At 46.9% G+C, this 16,517-nt stretch overlaps 1 protein-coding gene and 1 long non-coding RNA gene across 2 annotated transcripts in view; one reads left to right on the top strand and one right to left on the bottom strand.

The window, feature by feature from the left end:
* Positions 1-16,517, bottom strand: part of LOC120935225 (zinc finger protein 850-like) — a gene marked incomplete at its 3' end in the record, with an annotated part of 160,877 nt that overhangs the window by 57,749 nt on the left and 86,611 nt on the right. The window lies entirely within an intron of this gene.
* On the top strand, positions 10,635-11,541 carry LOC120935826. Its single transcript, XR_005748521.1, has 3 exons — positions 10,635-10,761; positions 10,859-11,136; positions 11,396-11,541. It is a non-coding gene; the product is annotated as an uncharacterized LOC120935826 (long non-coding RNA).

Raw genomic sequence — 16,517 nt, 5'->3', positions numbered from 1 at the left:
GTTGTTTAAGGAATATGCAGTGATTAGACATGATAATTGTCGGTCGGTGCCGACCTGTCTAGAATGTTTTAGTAATTAGCCTTAGTGTGTGATTAGGGGGGGGTGGAGATTTCATTGTTGCTTGAATGTCTTGGACTGTATAAAAAGCTGAGAAGAAAACCATTAAACTGTGTTGTTCCAGCAGTAAGCTTGTCTCATGTGTGGCTTTCTGGGCGATCCCAGGGATATTCCTCCTCGTGGAATATTGGGGTGATTTTCGTTATGGGAAGAAGGGAATCTTTGACGGGGATATCATTCTACTACCGTCACAATTGGTTGGCAGCAGCGGGATTTTCCCTTCTACTCTCCTTTACACCCGGATTCCAAGCAGACACTGGAAGAACTACTGGAAGTTTGTGGAAGGATTGCTAGCAACAAAACCAAGCGGGTCATCATAGCAGAATCAATGGAGCTAGACCAGGAGGACGGGATTGCAGCAACGCCAGCAGTACAAGAGATGGAGACACCAGTGATTCAGGAGGAGGAATCGCCAGCCAACAAGCTAATGAGAGAGAAGCTAGCATGGTTCGGTCCGAACCCAACGGCAGATGTGGTGCTGAGAGTGATGGAGCTACAGGAGGCTAAAGAAATAAGGGACGCAGAACTACAGTTAAAACTGGCAGCAGTCCGACAAGCAGCCGCACATTCTCCAAACAGTGAGTACAGCACAGCAGACACAAGGAAGATTCCGTTTAGCGCTTTTAAAGCTTTTGATGAAAAGGACTGTGAAATTGATAACTACCTGGCAGATTTTGAGAGACAATGTAACCTGCACCGAATAGCTAGAAGAGAGTGGGTTGCAATATTGTCAGGCAAACTGTCAGGCAAAGCTTCTGATGCTTTCCGGACCGTGCCAGATCAGGATATCCATAGCTACGCCCGGGTTAAAGAAGTGCTCCTGGCTCGTTATGCAGTAACCCCAGAGTCCCACCGACAGAAGTTCAGGGAACTCACGCAAAACCATGGAAGACTCTTAAGTGGAATGGGCATGCCAGTTATCCCTGTCGGCCTCTAACTGGGTTAACAGCAGCCAGGCCACCACCGCAGAGGACATTTTGCAACTAATGCTCCTGGAGCAATTTTACAATCACATCCAGACGGATGTCAAAGATTGGGTGAGAGATCGCAGGCCCATGACTCTACCAGAGGCCGCGAAGTTGGCGGATGAATATGCAGATACTCGCAAGACAAACCAGGTCACACCACGGGTACAACCTCCACGACCAACGGTGCCCTCACACCCACCAGCCGCTAGATACCAACCTCCTAACAGACCGGTGACATCTAGCCCTCGCTATCCACACCAGGAGGACAACGAACAACGCTGCTTCCGGTGCAAACAGCTGGGTCACTTCAAGCAGAATTGCCCCATGAACGACAACACCAGGTCAAATTGGTCTCAACCTGGGTACCGCCCACCAGCAGCATCCCATTGTGTAGACTCGGCTTGGGATCTCCAGGAGCTGGGTCCGGAAGAACCATTGGACACCATTTACGAAGTCCTCACGGTACAATCTGGTATTACGGACAACAGGGAACACCATTGTCAGCCGGTCATGGGCGACAGCCATGAGCCGGAGGGGCCCTGGAGGGAGCTGGGCAGAAAGAGGCACCGCCGGCCACCCTCCAAGGAGAAGAGGTCCTGGAAGCCGTATAACAAGATGACCTGGGAGGAGAAGAAGCGACTGGAGGAGAGGGAGTCGCAGCGGGCGTCCCAGATGCGGGCCGAGATGTTCGCCAAGGGCCCACCGGTGGCCCCTTACACCACCACCCAGTTCCTGATGATGAAGGACCACGTGGAGAGCCTGCAGGACATGAGCAAGCAGGATCTGATCCGTGAGTACATAGAGCTGGAGGAGTGCATAAGCCGCATGGAGGAGGAGAACAACCACCTGAGGTCACAGCAGGCTGACCCCCCCAGGCTCCATGAGCTGGAGATGGAGCTGGAGAAGCTCAAAGAGGAGAACTGGCGGCTGCGGAGGGAGCAGAGGGTGGCTGACCCTATGGGGCACTGATCCCCCCCCCCCAAACTCTGAGCACCGGTGCTACAGCATTTCAACAAATATAACTTTTTCTTTTTATGAATCTCCTGTGATTGTCACCTAGACGGTGGCGCACAGACCCATTCGCCGTCTTCACACTGACTTCTGGTGACTCTGCAGATCACACACAGACTTGGGGACTGACCGGCGTGTGATCTGACGACCCGGGAGCAGTTGCCAAGGGAGGTCAGTTACGCCAAACGGAGTTAACCTCGGACTAAAAGCTCTGAACCCGTCAACCCTACTGGACCAGGAAAGGTCCAACCGGGTTTGCCGGAGCAGGGAGAAAACGGGGGGCCATTGTGATGCATTTGCCTATATGTCTCAGTTTAATGCTCCCTGCTAACTTAATGCTGTGGGTTAGAGGTAACAGGTGTTTCATGTGTGATTCATCTCTCTCTGTGAACACTGTTCATATGTTAAATAAGGCTAGCTTTTGAAAGGCCTTTAATTGTGTGATAACGCTGTTTAAAAACCTTTTGATACTCAGAGGTGTTAATAGGTGTCAAGCTGCATGCAGGGACGAAATGTCTGCCTAGGAAACTTAGTGTGTGAAGGTGGTTTGTTGTTTAAGGAATATGCAGTGATTAGACATGATAATTGTCGGTCGGTGCCAACCTGTCTAGAATGTTTTAGTAATTAGCCTTAGTGTGTGATTAGGGGGGGTGGAGATTTCATTGTTGCTTGAATGTCTTGGACTGTATAAAAAGCTGAGAAGAAAACCATTAAATTGTGTTGTTCCAGCAGTAAGCTTGTCTCATGTGTGGCTTTCTGGGCGATCCCAGGGATATTCCTCCTCGTGGAATATTGGGGTGATTTTCGTTATGGGAAGAAGGGAATCTTTGACGGGGATATCATTCTACTACCGTCACAATCATCTTTCACATTATCACCAAAAATTGGGCTAACTTTATTGTTTTGTTATTTTTTAACCACTTGCTGGTCAATGACCAGGCCACTTTTTGCGATTCGGCACTGCGTCGCTTTAACTGACAATTGCGCGGTCATGCGACTAGGCTCCCAAACAAAATTGACGTCCTTTTTTTCCCACAAATAGAGCTTTCTTTTGGTGGTATTTGATCACCTTTTTATTTTTTGCGCTACAAACAAAAATAGAGCGACAATTTAAACAAAAAAAGAATATTTTTTACTTTTTGCTATAATAAATATCCCCAAAAATCAATAAAAAATAAAAATTTGCCTCAGTTTAGGCCGATACGTATTCTTCTACATATTTTTGGTTAAAAAAAAAATCGCAAAATGCGCAAAAGTTATAGTGTCTACAAAATAGGGCTTAGTTTTATGGCATTTCTCTTAAATGTTTTTTTTACTAGTAATGGCGGTGATCAGCGATTTCTATCCGTACTGCGACATTATGGCGAACACATTTTTGGGACCATTGGCATTTTTATAGAGTGCTCTAAAAATGCATTGATTACTATAAAAATGACATTGGCAGGGAAGGGGTTAACACTAGGGGCGAGGAAGGGGTTAATTATGTTCCCTGTGTTTGTTCTAACTGAAGGGGGGTGAAACTGACTAGGGGAAATGACAGATCGCTAGGACGATCAGGCATTTGTGCCCCTGATAGGACCGGGAGCTGTGTGTTTACACACACAATTCCCGATTCTCGCTCTGGGACCAGGGCAAGCGGGGACGCTGATGAAGGGGAGCTCCACACCAAATTTTTTTAAAAAAGGGCGTGGGTTCCCATGCAGTAGCACATCAGGCCCTTCGGCTTGGTCTGGATCATAAGGGGTTAACCTACGCTGAAAAAAACAGCGTGGGGTTCCCCCAAAATCCAGACCAAACCCTTACCCAAGCACACAGTCTGGCCGGACAGGAATGGGGGTGGGGACGAGCGAGCGCCCCCCCTCCTGAGCCGTACCAGACCACATGCCCTCAACATGGGGGAGTGTGTGCTTTGGGGCAGGGGGGCACTCTTGTCCCCATGTCGATAGGGACAAGGGCCTCTTCCCGACAACCCTTGCCATTGGTTGTCGGGGTATGCGTGCGGGGGCTTATCAGAATCTGGGAGCCCCCTTCAATAAGGGAACAGAGAAGAAAGCGGAAAGAAGCCCTAGGCTCCGCGAAGGAGACAGGCAGAAGAGGGAACAGAGAAGAAAGCGAAAGAAGCCCTGGCCCCCGGCAGAAAACGGCAAAGCCCGGATGCCCCCCCGAATCAAAAAGAGCTTAAAGGGGTGGGGGGCCCCAGCGGAAGGCAGCGGAGAAGCCCGGATGAGTGGCGCCCCCTCCCGCAGAAAACTACAAAGCCTGGGGCCCCGGCGGAACAGAGAAGACCGGGCCTACACCCCCCCTTGTAAAAGAGCTTAAAGAAGAAAGGGGGGGCCTCGGCAGAAGACTAATAAATTATTTTAAAAATCTGTGTGGTGTTTTCTTTAACTTTACATTTTCCCCCAGGTGAATGGGTAGGGGTACAATGTACCCCATACTCATTCACATGGGGGGGCAGTGCCCCCCTGCCCCAAAGCACACAGTCCCCCATGTTGAGGGCATGCGGTCTGGTATGGCTCAGGAGGGGGGGCTGCTCACTCGTCCCCACCCCCATTCCTGTCCGGCCAGACTGCGTGCTTGGATAAGGGTTTGGTCTGGATCTTGGGGGAACCCCACGCTGTTTTTTCAGCATAGGTTAACCCCTTATAATCCAGACCAAGCCGAAGAGCCTGATGTGCCACTGCAGGGCAACCCACGCTGGTTTTTTGTTTGAAATTTGGCGCAGAGTTCCCCTTCATGGTCAGCGTGAGCTGAAAACAGTTCGGCCTTTCACGTGCGCCATCTCAACCCGCGCAAATACAGCTACGCCGCTTGGAATTTACCAAGATTTTCCTGGCATAGTGAGACGGCGTACGTGGAAGCACGTATTTGCCGCGCACGCATGCACAGTATGCAAATAAACCTCCCTGAGTATTTAGGCGTACTTGCCGCATGTTGCGATGTTTTCAGAAAAATCACTTTCACTTTCAATTCGGCCCGGGAAACTTAAACAAACACGTCACAACACTTCCCCACTTCACCTCAACTCCCTCCCCTAATAAACCCCCTGCCCAAACCCCTTCTATTTACATTTCTAAATGCCGTACGCCAGCTCTATAGAGGCGCACCATGCGCCCTCTCCTGGGCGCACTAGGCATTATAGTAAATAAAGAAATACACTGCTCTGTCGGCGTATTTCTTTAGTAAATGTCAAAATGGCTGTTACTCCTGCCTTTGCTCCATGATTCATGGCGCAAAGGCTTGGTAAATCAGCCCCAATGTCCCAGAAAAACATAGAATGTTGTTGAACGATCTAAGGAGGTGGGGGACTGATGTGGCGTATATTCAGGGGACACATTTTAGGGCAGGACATTTACCATTCCTCCAGAATAGATTCTTTATCACGCAATGAATCAGGAAGCAAAATCTAAAGGGGTATCGATTCTGATCTCCAACCGAGTAGCTTGGACACTGCTAGACAAACGCTTGGACCCTAAGGGTAGGTTTCTCTTTTTGAAGGGAAGATTCGGAGGGGTCAAAGTAACTCTGGCCACTCTGAATGCCAGGGCTTGACAAATCCCGTTTGCCATGGCGACTAGAAATAGCGTCCTGGCAAGTGGGGTCTTGGCTTGGAAGGTGGGAAAAAAAATAAAAAAATGTTGTTACATAGGACCGGCGATCCGAGGACTAGGCCGAAGCCGTGACCTCGCCTAAAACATCCTGCTGCGGCTTCGGCCTAGTCGGCAGAGCGCCTTTTCCCCAGGATCACGGCGCGACTAGGCCCCCACCTCCCCGCGGCGCGATCGCGCTGGGCCCATGACGGCCGGTAATTAAGGCCGCGGCTTTGCGGCCTTGTGAAGTCCCCAGCTCTTCCTTCTGTGAGCTGGCGCCATCTGGTGGTGGCCGTTGGCATTACAAGTTAAGCATTACAAGTTAAACAGCAATTCTAATGTCATTTTTCACTATTTTCACTGCCATCTTTTTCCCTCTAATTAGAACCCCCAAACATTATATATATTTTTTATCCTAACACCCTAGAGAATAAAATGGCGATCGTTGCAATACTTTCTGTCACGCCGTATTTGCGCAGCGGTCTTACAAGTGCACTTTTTTGGGAAAAAATTACACTTTTTTAAATGAAAAAATAAGACAACAGTCAAGTTATCCCAATTTTTTTTATATTGTGAAAGATAATGTTACGCCGAGTAAATTCATACCCAACATGTCACGCTTCAAAATTGCGTCCGCTCGTGGAATGCCGACAAACTTTTACCCTTTAAAATCTCCATAGGCGACATTTAAAAAAATCTACAGGTTGCATGTTTTGAGTTACAGAGGAGGTCTAGGGCTAGAATTATTGCTCTCGCTCTACCAATTGCGGCGATACCTCACGTGTGGTTTGAACACCGTTTACATATGCGGGCGCTACTCATGTATGTGTTCGCTTCTGCGCACAAGCTCGTCGGAACGGGGTGCGTTTTCTGGCTACTAACTTTTTTAGCTGGCTCTTAGATTCCAAGCAAATTTGTCAAACCCTGCTATATGCACCAAATACTCACCAAGGCGTATTTATTAAAAAAAACTCACAGAATTGGTTGACTTTGCGGAGGGCAAGCTAATTTTGGGGGGAGACTTTAATGTCACTCTGGACCCCGGAGTGGATGTGTCCTCAGGGACAACATCAATTCCAGGGAACATTAGGAAAGGTATACTACGGAAATTACAAGAGGTGCAGTTAGTGAATGTCTGGAGGATATTACATCCAGAGGAAAGAGATTACACCTTCTTTTCCAACCCACATCAGGTATATTCCCGCATAGATTTTCTCCTGCTCCTTCATTATTTGATTACCTCAGTCTCGGAAGCAGAAATTGGAAATATAACGTGGTCAGATCATGCTCCAGTCAGTGTGTGTGTCTCTCCCTCTCCAGTGCGGTTTTCTCCCAGGACAGATGTTGGCGTCTAAATGAGAGTCTCCTGCAAAATCCTGAAATCAGGGAAGATGTCGCTAAAGAAATCGCAGCATACTTCCAAGTTAATGATACGCCTGGGAGTGACCCGGGGATGATGTGGGAGGCACACAAGACTGTGATCAGGGGGATCGTGATCAAGCATGGATCTATCTTGAAAAAGAAACGCGACAAACAGGTTGGGGAACTACTGGAAGGTATCCAGAAGCTGGAAATACAGCATAAGAAAATACAACGACCCAGTAGTGGTAGGGAGCTAGGACAGCTAAGGAGACAGCTTACAGAGATCATGCGCTTTAAAGCAAAAGCAACAATACAAAGAGGTAAGAAAGCCAATTATGAAGTAGGAGATAAGTGTAGTAAGTTGCTGGCAGGAACACTCAGGGAAAAGAGCAGCTCAACATATATACCACAAATTAAAGGGAAGGATGGTCATCTAGTGCGAAAACCAAGAGAGATAGCCCAGACATTTGGGGAATATTATTCCTCTCTATACAATCTTGCGATAGATGGGGAAACTCAGCTAGGGGTGAAGGAATATCTGTCCGCTTCAGGACTATCTAGACTGCCATCTCCAGCCCGGAATAGCTTAGACACCTATCTCCATTGAGGAGGTAGATGCAACCCTAAAAAATATTAAATCAGGGAAGGCCCCAGGTCCTGATGGATTCACTATAAGGTATTACAGGGAATTTGCTACACTGTTAAATGGTCATATAGCAAGACTCTTTGATGCACTTGGGAGCACGGCTGTGCTGCCCCCGGATGCACTTCTTGCACACATCACAGTGATACCAAAAGAGGGAAAGGACCCGGGAGACTGTGGCAGTTATAGGCCAATCTCATTGTTAAACGTAGACTCAAAACTCTTTTAGAAAATAATGGCGACTCGGCTCCAACCCTGGCTGGCGCAGTTAGTGAACCTGGACCAGGTAGGGTTTATTCCAGGGAGAGAAGCCAGAGATAACGGAAAATTGTTATTCTTACCTTCGGTAATTTTCCTTTCCTGGCCTGTCCTCACTTCAGCACATCATGGGTTAATCCCTCCTTCGGTCCACCAGTACCACCTTCTTTTAGCTAATAAGTAGGGGGCCCCTCCTCCCCAGTCCCTGTTCCACTAATTTGGCGGACGACAGACTATAGGGAGGGAAAGGCTGTGCTGACGTGAGGACAGGCCAGGAAAGGAAAATTACCGAAGGTAAGAATAACAATTTTCCGTTTTCCTGGCCAGTCCTCCCGTCAGCACATCATGGGATTTAATTTAGCACCCTAGGGCGGGAAAATGTATATAAGACTCGGACGACAACTATAAATGCTGCTTAAGTAAATATATTTATTTATTTATTTCATTTTGCCTGAAAAGGTGCCGATACCACGGCATTTCCGAAACTAGGCGCCTTAGATGACGTCACGTCCAAACTGTAATGCCTAGCGAAGGTCTTGCAGGAACTCCAACTAGCCGTCCTGCATATTTCTTTAACTGGAATTTTGGCAAATGCTGCCCAAGAGGCTGCCACCCCTCTAGTAGAATGAGCTCTAGTTGCCTGCGGAGGCGTCAGCCCTTGTTTCTCGTACGTGAGCTTTATTACTTTGGTGATCCAGGTTGAGATTATTCTTGTTGAAGCCGTTTGTCCTTTTTTAGGCCTGGATGGTAAGATGAAAAGGGAATCTGTTTTGCGCACTTGTTGAGACCGGTGCAGGTAAATTGAGAAAAGGTTGACCAAGTCCAGAGGTCTGAGGTCCAGTTCTTCTTCCTGCCTAGGAGGTAATGTAAAGCTAGGTAGCGCTGCCTCCCAATTAAGGTGACATTTTGAAACTACCTTGGGTGTTGCTATTGGTGAAGGCCTCAGAATTACTTTGTCTGGAAAAATGATGCAGTACGGTTCCTTACTGGACAGAGCCGCTAGCTCAGAAACCCTCCTTGCCGATGTTACGGCGGCAAGAAAAACCAGCTTAAGTGTTAGAAACCAGAATGGACAAGATTCTGCCGGTACAAAAGGATGTAGAAGCAGCGCTTTTAGCACTGTGCCTAAGTCCCAGGCCGGGAATAGAACCTTTCTTGGAGGATTTATTTTCATGGTTGCCTTTAAGAATTGTTTTACTAGTGGTTCGTCTGCCCATCTATATCCTGTAAAACACGACAAGGCTGATATTTGTACTTTCAATGTACTATAAGCCAAGCCTTTGTTTAGAGCAGATTGCAAAAAGTCCAGTACTTGTGCCACATTCGGATCCGCTGAGGATACATTTTGTTGCAGCGCAAAGGTTGTAAACTTTGCCCAAACCCTGTTGTAGGTGACGTTGGTCGAGGCCTTCCTAGACTTTAACAGTGTTGAAATTACTTCCTTTGAAATGCCTTGTGCTTGGAGTCTGGTTGATTCAGCAGCCAGGCGGTCAGATGCAACCTGTTCGGGTTGGGGTGTACCCATTGGCGCTGCCATAGGAGGTCCCTCCTTAGCGGTAGACGTATTGGGGGAGCCGACACCATGTGTAGGAGTAGAGGGAACCATGGCCTCTGCGGTCAAAAGGGAAGAATTATTATTGTATGGACCTTCTCCTTCGCAATCTTTAACAACGTCCTCATTACTAGCGGCACCGGCGGAAAAATGTAAACTAGGGGAAAATCCCATGAAATGGAGAAGGCATCCTATCCTGGGCCAAGGCTTTGTTGCAACGGAACCTGGACACAAATTGAGGTGTCTTTGCATTGACTCGAGTCGCCATCAGATCCACTGAGGGTGTCCCCCACTCGGAAAAGATTGGTTCTAGGAACTTCTCGTTCAAGGCCCATTCGTTCTTGTCGGGAAGTCCCGACTCAGATGATCTGCGATGGAATTCTGGCTGCCCGGAATATAAGCCGCTGTTAGGGCTTCCAGATGTGTTTCGGCCCAAGCAAATATTTTGGTTGCCACCTGCAGAAGTGGCAAGCTCTTGGTTCCACCCTGTCTGGCTACATATGCCACTGCTGTCTTGTTGTCTAACATTAGTTTGACTCGAGCTCCCTGTATCAGCTTCTGATCCGAAAGCCCGCAGGGCCATGTATGCTGCTTGCAGCTCTAAAAGGTTGGAGTGTCGGGATTCTGTTTTGCTCCAAAGTCCTTGCACCTGCCTGCCAAGGCAGTGAGCACCCCAGCCCCGGAGACTGGCATGCGAAGTTATCAGAACCCAGTCCCCGGGGCTGAGGGGCATGCCCCGCGACAGGTTCTCTGATGACTTCCACCATGCTAAGTTCTGTCGAATCCGGCTTGGTATGAGGATCCTCTGGTGAAGAGAGGTACCGTTCCATTGGTTCAAGAAGGTTGCCTGGAAGGCGCTCTTGTGTGGAACCTTGCCCAAGGAATGGTTGGGCTTGCTGCAGTAAACATCCCGAGTAGGGTCATACAATCTCTCGCCGTTAGCAATGATGATCTCATCACGCTGCCAACGCAGGCTACCAACTCTGCCTTCTTTCGTTCGGGTAGAAGGACCAGGCCTCTGTTTGTATTGAAAATCAGTCCCAGATATTCCATCTGTTGTGAGGGAATTAAGTGGCTCTTTTGCTTTTTTTTTTTTTTTTTCATTTTTTTTTTTTTACCCTTTTTAAAGGAGATTATCTGTGGACTTTTCAGCTGCAAATGACTGATCTTGATTTCTGCTGCAAACGATTAGCCTTTGACTCTTTATCACCAGCTGATGTTTGCTTGCACTCAGACTGCTCATCTAGCTAGATATTCCATGTAAGTTGATCCCTTGATTACACTTAATAATCTAGTTACCTATGTTCTTAACTTTATGAAGTATATTAAATCTATTCAAACACTTTTTCCTTCTTAGATGAATCGAGGCTCCTCAGTGCCCATGTTTCTGTCTTATTTAATTCTCCTGTATTTACCTTGATTTTATTACGCTTCAAGGTATGGTTGTTTTACATATATTAACCCTATTGACTCTATTATGGATTGGTTTAATTATTTGTAACAGATCATATTTTAATAACACATCTTCTAACATAGATTCTTTTTCCTCTGTATTTTTAAGTTCTGTCAGTTGAACTTGGATTTCAATATCCACCCTGAGGGGGTTTTCCTTGACTGGCTGTGCATGAAGCTAGGGTAGGTTTTATATCTCCTACCTATGGAATTTTGCTGCCAGCCCCCTCTCATGGGCTGAACAGCATGGGCTGTTACTTGGCTGTGGATATATACGCATTTGTTCCTATGAACTTTGGTTTCTTTTGCCCCGCCAGAGATCCCAGCCAAACTTCTGTTTGTATTTTATATGCATGACATGTACTGTTGAATATATATAATCAAAGTTCTTTAAGAGTTTATATTGTATGCATATGTTAAAATTGTTTTTTCATCTCTTTAGAGCAATCTAGAGAGACGATCTTGTCCTAATTCCCCTGAAGAAGCCAAGAGGCGAAACTAGTAGGGTCGACCTGATCGAAAAAAATATTTTTAGACCTTGCTCCCACAAAATAACTTATGCACTATTTGTATTTTGAATTATTATATTCTGTAAAAATTGAATAAACCTTTTTGATATATTTTTATATATATATACATACTTTGTCTGGTTTCCTTCTTCGCACCGCAATAATCCCCTCAACCCTTCCAAACAATTCCCCTCCTTTGAATCTATTTTGGGATGAGGTGCTATATCTTCTTTAGGACTCTCGATCACATACCCCCCAATCTGGCTCTTTTGCTTGTTGATGATCCAGCCAAATCTTGATAGGATTTCTAGAACCATCTCGCGTTGATACGTCAGTTCTTCGCTGGAACGTGCTACTACCAGGATGTCGTCTAGGTAGTGCATTAGACCCGATTTTCCCCCTGTAGCTCGACTAATAGCTTCTTCTAGGGTCTTTCTGAACAGCACCTTGCCGTTAAACGGAATATTGCAGAGACTCAATTTTGAGGTGCTGTCTGCTCCCCAATGCCGCAACCAAAGAGCCCTCTTTGCCGTCACTGCAAAAGCCATGATTTTTGCAAGCAACTTTGTCAGGTCCATAGAGGCTTCTGCTATGAAATTGGCGGCAAGATCGAATTCCTCCATTGTCTGTATGAGTGCTTCTGACCCTGTATCCGCTTTAAGGGCTGCCTGGGTTCTCGTGGTCCAGACCTTGAGTGCCCTGGAGACTGAGGTTAGGGCAATAGCCGGACGGCACGCTGCACCTGCGGCTGAGTACACCTTTTTTAGGTCTGTGTCTGCACGTCTGTCCATTGGGTCTCTGAAGGTTGTGGAATCCTGCAATGGCAGCGCGACCTGTCTGGCCAGGCGCTGTAAGGCCGCATCTATGCCCAACGGTGAGTCCCAAAGGTCTGCCTCTGGAGTTTTAAAAGGGTACAATCTTGAGAAACGATTTTGTACGTTTGCCCTCTTTTCCCATTCTTCCTCGAACCATTCTCGGATTTCTGGCAAGAGGGGGAAAGTAACCCCTTGTCTTTTACGGCTAGGAAAAAATCTTTAAATTTTTTCAGGTGGCTGAACATCTTGATCCCAGTCAATGGCCTCTCTTATGGCTGCGACAAATGATTCAATATATTGAAAATCAAATAAATATTCTGAGGGCTCTTCAGAGTCCGATGAGCCTAGTGATAGTGCCTCCTGGGCAGGTGATTCGTCGCGCCCAGGCTGATTGGCGCTACTAACTTTGGGTCTTGATCTAGGTGTTTTGGTAGCTGAGGCTGACTGAATACCCTCTGCCACTGCCTCTTGAATATAGTCTCTAATTCTTCTTGCTTCTGCTTCTCTGTCTGTAGCCATGTCTTTAATGCAGCCGGCGCAAAGAAGCTCGCCAGGTTCGGATGGAGCCGAACATGCCCAACAAAGACCGTCGTCTGGGCGGGGCCTTGACCCACTTGGCTCTGCTACAGTCGCAGAGTGACTGGGTTTGCGTGCTGGGCTGGAATGGGACTTATGCGTTGCCCGAGAGCCAGACGCCTGCGGAGATTTTGAGCGGTGGCGGGACTTTTTTCTCCGTTCATGTCTTATCTTAGGGCTTCTGCTCCTAAAAAGACAACCAAGAAAAACTACCTTTAGCTCTTGGTATGCACTCTTTTATACTGTGGCCCCCGTTGACCCCTCCTACCTGTCCGGTGACCTTGGTGCATTCTGGGGCTGTGGTGAGCTCATGCTGTGTAAGAAGCAGGATACGCACATCAGATGGTGAGGCAATCAATTGTAGAGTCCAATTTAATATCATCTATTTATTATAAATATATATTATAAATATCTCCCTTTCTCCCTTTTTTTTATTTTTATATATATATATTTTTTTTTTTTTTATCATATATATACACGCATATACACACATATATACACACACACACCTATATACATATATATCTATTTATTTTAACACCACTGCACCTTTAAATAGACATTCATTCTAGTCTTTACCTTTAAATGCACAAAAAAGAGATCAGGGTGGCAGCAGATAATTAGGAAGAGTTGCTGAAAGTCCTGTCAGAGCAGTGAAAAAAAAACCACCATATTTGAAAACAGCCCAGCGCTGACAGTGCTGACACAATCTCTCTCAACTCCTCATTCCCTTGCTGGAGGCTTACCTCACGCTTCCTCTCCAAGAGCAGTGGCAGTCCGCACTGAGCTTGCTGCCATTGAGAGCCTATATAGTCGCTCCGGGGCCCGCCCACGGCGCGCCTCCGGCACCGCCCCCTGTGACGTCATCGCCACCTGACAGAAGGTGGAGGAAGGAGGGGCGGCGCGCTCCTACGGAGCTCAGATTCGAGCAAGGAAAGGAGCCACAACATGTCCAGCAGACGGACAGAGACACACCACAGCCCAGTGAAACAGTAAGCTATTATAAGCTATAAAGCCCGCGGCTCATGCACCTGAGCGTCCAGTGTCATAAAGGGGCATACCTTTATTACTTCTGGACCTTCCAACCCGAGGAGAGGCTCAACCTGGGTGGGATTGGTTCGGCAGGTGGGTAAAAATTCTCTTCATTTTGTAGTTTCTGGAAGTCTTCTGGTGGTCTGGTCGTCCGACCAAAAAAAAGGAACAAGGACTGGGGAGGAGGGGCCCCCTACTTATTAGCTAAAAGAAGGGGGTACTGGTGGACCGAAGGAGGGATTAACCCATGATGTGCTGACGGGAGGACTGGCCAGGAAAACACAATTAAGATCATTAACTTGATTCACTATGCTGAGACGAAAGAAATTCCATTTGTGTGTTCCTGAATACCGATGCCGAAAAGGCTTTTGATATGGTAAGTTGGCGGTTCCTGGAGGGGGTGCTGAGACAGGTGGGGCTGGGGGAACACATGATCAGGTGGATGAGTGTTTACATGACCCCACGTGCCTCAGTAAGAGTGAACGGAGTATTATCATGCCCATTCAAGATATCAAACAGTACAAGACAGGGATGCCCTCTCTCGCCCTTGTTGTTTGCTCTCTCACTGGAGCCCCTTAAATGTAATCCGTCAAAATCTGGACATTCAGGGAATACGGATGGGAGAGCAAACACACATGGTGGCAGCATGACCTGCTCTTCTCCCTGACTAACCCACATATCTCACTCCCCAATCTGGTAAGTGAAATTGATTCATACGGAAGGATATCTAACCTAAAAATTAACAGTACTAAATCCGAGGCAATGGAGGTGGCAGTACCCGTTACTATGGGGGATACCATACGACGGAACTTCAGATTTAAATGGGTGAAAGCCCTGAAATATCTGGGCACACAGATTCCATCAAATTTAAAGAATATTTTTGGGCTTAATTTTCCATCTCTGTATGAATCAATACGAAAATTACTAGACAAGTGGCAACATGGATTGCATTCATGGTTTGGCCGGAGTAGTGTAGTGAAGATGAGCATTCTGCAAAAAATACTATAACTCTTCCAGACACTGCCAATTACTATCCCAGCATCCTTTTTCCGCCAGGTAGGTAGTTTGTTTATGAAATTTATATGGGCGGGGAAACGGCCTAGAATAAAGAGAGATCTGCTGAGAATGCCGAAGGGAGTAGGAGGGATAGCAGTACCGAGCAACACACCTGACAAGGTTGGTGGACTGGTGTAGACACAGGGAGATGAAACGCTGGGTGGATATGGAACAACAGGTGAGCCCAATACCACTATCTAGAGCACTGTGGTGCTATGCAGCACTACCTATCCATCTTAAGAAACACCCTACAATAGGACCCACGTTACAAATTTCAGCAAGGATATGTGGGAATCAGAAATTCTCATCAAGTCACTCACCATTGTTACCCATATTAGGAAACCCTAATTTTATTCCAGGTCTGGAAAGGGGAAAATTCGATAAACTTAGAGAAAAGGGCCTCCATCAGGTGTCACACTTTATGCAGTCGGGATCCTGGCCATCCATGGGCGACCTGACAAAGGTAGGGGCTATTTTTGAGCTCCCATTTTGGCAGGCAACCCAGGTAAGCCACTTTGTGAGATCGCTGGGGCCGGTTGGGGAATTGCAAAGGCATATGACAGTGTTTGAATTATACTGTAGTGAGGAGGAACCACTATTGCGAGTGTTATCCAAGATGTACGGCATGTTGAATACACCCCCGGAAGATTACGTGATGTCAGGAATTAGCAAATGGGAAGAAGCGTTGAGGAGGAATTTTACTTCAATCCAAGGCAAACAGATTATCCTGCTGACATTTAACTCCTCGATCTGTACAAAAACCCAAGAAGCTAGTTACAAAATTCTCACACAATGGTATTACACTCCAGTAAGGCTCAATAAAATTGCAAAAGAAAACTTGGATAGGTGTTGGAGATGTGGGAGAGAGCTGGGAACACTCCTGCACATATTTTGGTCCTGTGAAAAAATGAGACACTATTGGGAGGAGGTGTGGAGAGCAGAGCTTTTTTTCTCAGAAAATAGGTGCAGGAACTCAACCACGACCCGTTCAGATTTCACAAACAGTAGAAGGGTCTTAAAGGGGCATTAAATACCAGAATTGCATTACATACAGAGTGCAGAGTTCAGAGGGTTACAAAGCTGTCACTTGTAAACACAGAAACCAGACTTCTGTGTTTACAAGTGATTGTGGTGAGCAGGCACCAAAGGGTCTGAGCCAAAGGTGGTGGAACTGAGTTCCCCCTGAAAAAAAGCCCTGGTGGAGAGTATCCCAAAAATTTACAGTATACCAGATACCAAATGACCCTGCCTTTTTCCTGCTTCATTGTTCTCAGATCCCGGCTCGGAAATACAGGGAATCAGTGGTGTGCCATTTGATCAATGCGGCAAAGGCAGGAGTCACCCTACGATGGAGGGACTCTAGACCTCCCTCCATAGCAGGATGGCTTAATAGGACTCAGGAGATTGAGGCAATGGAGGACCTGGTCTTATCGGCACAAAACAGGAGGAAACAATACAACGAAACTTGGTCAGGGGGGAAAGTATTTATTAACTCAGAGGAAGGAAAGAGAATGTTGGAAGATAGATAAGAGGGGAAGGGAAAGTCTTGCCGAAAATATGTATCTGTATATAAGGG

The sequence above is a fragment of the Rana temporaria genome, chromosome 4, assembly GCF_905171775.1.
Source record: "Rana temporaria chromosome 4, aRanTem1.1, whole genome shotgun sequence".
Taxonomy (NCBI): Eukaryota; Metazoa; Chordata; class Amphibia; order Anura; family Ranidae; genus Rana; species Rana temporaria.
Note: the sequence above shows the minus strand (reverse complement) of the source record. Positions and strands in the feature narration are given on the sequence as shown.